Here is a 2,923-nt window from a genome sequence, read left to right as displayed (position 1 = left end):
GGAGGTGGGAAAACATCTTGTGCTTCCTGAGAGGTCTTTCTGGAAACAAGGAGAGAGGAGTCCTGCTCACAGCATAAAATTTTTTCACATTTCAATTTATATCCCATGATGGTGAAACCCGCTTTTGGAAATAAAATAATAACATCCTTGGCCTGTCCTCCTCAGATAACTGGGCATCATGCATCCCAAGTATGGTCAATGGAATTGATGGGTAGCAAAAAGTACTGCTCTAGTGAAAAAAGCATACAGAGATCGCTGAAGGCCCAACTGCATTGAAGAGCTACTGGCCAGGGACCTAAAAATCATTGATTGTGTGCACAAGCAGGCTCACGGGGAAGACAGAGTTAGTTGTCTTTTCCGAGAAGCAGAATGTACAGGTCTTTTGGTATGTTTAGATCGGCCAGTGTAGGATTATTTACACCGTAAAAATTGGCAGGACTTCCCTGGTGGTCCAGTGGTTAAGACTCCGTGCTACTACTACAGGGGACACAGGTTTGATCTCTGGTCAGGGAAGATCCTGCATGCCATGCAGCCCAGCCAAAAAAGAAAAGAAAATTGGCAAGCATTACCAATCAGGGTTCGGTTTATTCAGAGTCAGTTGTTGACACTCAGTGTCTGCAGGCACGGCAACCATCCCACCTCCTGTAGGCTTCCCTGCTCCACCTGGGATCCATTTCTTGCTGCCCGAGATCTCCATCAGGCATGGTCACTCCAGACCCCTGGTGCACCCCACCTGTGCAAGCTACACCCCTACCCTTGCTGGGCCACTTTATATTCACCCATCTTGCCTTCTTCTGCCAGCCCCAGGCTCTCTGCCCTTTCTGGCCTCCAACTCCGTCCCGGGCTCTTTTCCTGATGCTCAGGCATTCCCCCTCTGACCACCTGAAAGCAGATGTCACTATGGGCCAGCGGCTCCGGCTTGGATAGAGTAGGGGGTCTCTCCAGACAATAATTGGTATCCCCAGAGCTGGAGTTATGGCTCCTGCTGCCCACAGGGCCCAGACAGCCCCATGGCCTGTGCCCCCCACACTGGACCCCAGAACACAGAACAGAGCTGTCAATGAACACATCGCTTTAACCTCAAAACAATTTTAATAATCCAAAAAGAAGCAAGAGAGGGTACATGCCTGCCAGTGCTCTGATGCCCACGCCCAGCCCCTGATGCTGAGCCTGGGGAAGGGGGCCTCAGAAGTGGGTCTTGGGGGGTGTTCACTGGGGTGGGGGAAGCCCCAGGTGCCCCCCGTAACCCTGGATGCTTCTCACAGTCCTGCCTCCTGGGCTTCAGGGCTGCACCGCGGTGGCAGCCACCTCATGCCACAGGAGGACAGCCAAAGTGAGGGAGGTGGTTTGCAACTGCCCGCTGGCCTCTGTTTTCTCCAGCTTGGAGACCTGGGGAAGAACAAGCAGGCTCCAGGTGTGGCTGGAAGGGTGCCCTCCCCAGCCAGCGCCCTGGTTCTCTGTGCAGTTCCTGGAGAGAAACCACAGGCAGATCCCCCAGGCTTGGAGCAGGTGTGGGGTTGGATCTCCGATGCCCCTCCAGACCTGTTTCCAGCTCCCTGCCACCCCGTGTCTCTCCATCCTCTTGACTCTCAGGGCTGGACCAGTCCACCCTCATCCTGTCCCCTGTTCTTACCCGTCCTTGCCCCCTGCCCCACCTTCTTTCTGTCCCATCATCTCTTTATTCCTACCCCTCATCTGTCCTGCCCAATCGCCTCTGTCCCTCAGGCCCCCTCCCTGTATGTCATGTCTATGTCTTTCCCTTCTTGGTGTCCCTCTGGCTCCCACCCTTGCTGTCTGCCTCCGCCCCTCTTCCCTGTCCTCCTCTCCCCAACCCCCAATGAGAGGCTGTTGTGACCTTGGAGGAGGCTCTGCTGCAGGCTCTCCTGGGTTTTGGTTTCCGGGATGGGAGCGGCAGTGGCAGCGGGGCCGGGGGCAGCCGGGAGGAGCAGCAGCAGCAGGATCAGCGGGCACCACATGGCTGGGCAGGCGGGGCGGCTAGGAGAGGGCGAAGGGTGGGTGGTCAGAGGCCCCGCCCTTTGTCTCCCCGCTTCCACGGGCCTGGCACCTCACTCACAGGTCTGTCACTCCTCTCCGGCCCACAGGCCTGAGCGGTTCTCACCTGTGGAGCCGATGAGCCTCTGAGCCCAGGCCGAGCTCCACTGACCACGCCCCCGACTGGCCCCGCCCCTCAACTGTTACGCCCAACTCCAACTAGTTACGAATGCCACGCCCCCAGGGCAAAGCCACGCCCCAACTCCGGAAGCCCTGGTTTCTTCTGTAGTGTCCAATTTTTCGGTTGTTTAGCATGAGATTAAATCTGTTTCCTGTTACTGCATCGTCGAAGGCACAGCTGTACTGTCTCTGTTCCCACTCCACAGCCTTTGCTCACAAGTCAGCGATTCAATGGCCGTTCACCAGTCTGGAAGGAACTATAAGGGTTTTGAGTTATTCAATATGAACCAGAGTTTATTTTTTATCTTGATTACCTGTGGTGACTGGGGAGTCATCTTTTTCCCTTACGGCCTCATATAACTTAACTTGGGAAACCTGTGACATTATCACCACATACCATGTGTCCCCTCTAAACGGCTCAGATGGTTGGACAACAAACCTGGACATAATTTGGGATGGAATAAGGATATGCTGGTAAATTTTTGCCCTCAGGTGTAAGTGGTCTTGCTTTAAGGTCTTTTGACCTACTTAAGAGAATTTAGAGATAAAGTCTGGAGTTAACGGGCTCCAAGTTGAACATGGGTAAATATATGAAGTGGGCTTATGATGCAAGGGGTGGGCGTGACCCAGCTTGACCACATACCTAGTGCTTGAGCCCAGGAGACAGAGTGAACAGTGAGCCAATGTGAGGGTCACACCTAACTCGGTCACGCCTCCACCAGCAAGCAAGGCACAAATAATATACAGCGCA

The 2,923-nt window shown here is 54.3% G+C and overlaps 1 long non-coding RNA gene across 2 annotated transcripts; it reads right to left on the bottom strand.

Moving 5' to 3' along the window:
* Positions 1-1,073: 1,073 nt before the first annotated feature.
* Positions 1,074-2,216, bottom strand: LOC129637569 (uncharacterized). 2 transcript variants are annotated; one of them, XR_008707530.1, is made up of 3 exons: positions 2,075-2,216; positions 1,856-1,995; positions 1,074-1,389 (listed from the first exon to the last, which is right to left on the bottom strand). It is a non-coding gene; the product is annotated as an uncharacterized LOC129637569 (long non-coding RNA). The 2 variants fall into 2 exon arrangements; XR_008707531.1 differs by having other exon boundaries at positions 2,120-2,211.
* Between the last annotated feature and the right edge of the window lie 707 nt (positions 2,217-2,923).

This window comes from Bubalus kerabau, chromosome 23, assembly GCF_029407905.1.
Source record: "Bubalus kerabau isolate K-KA32 ecotype Philippines breed swamp buffalo chromosome 23, PCC_UOA_SB_1v2, whole genome shotgun sequence".
In the NCBI taxonomy this organism is placed as follows: Eukaryota; Metazoa; Chordata; class Mammalia; order Artiodactyla; family Bovidae; genus Bubalus; species Bubalus kerabau.
Note: the sequence above shows the minus strand (reverse complement) of the source record. Positions and strands in the feature narration are given on the sequence as shown.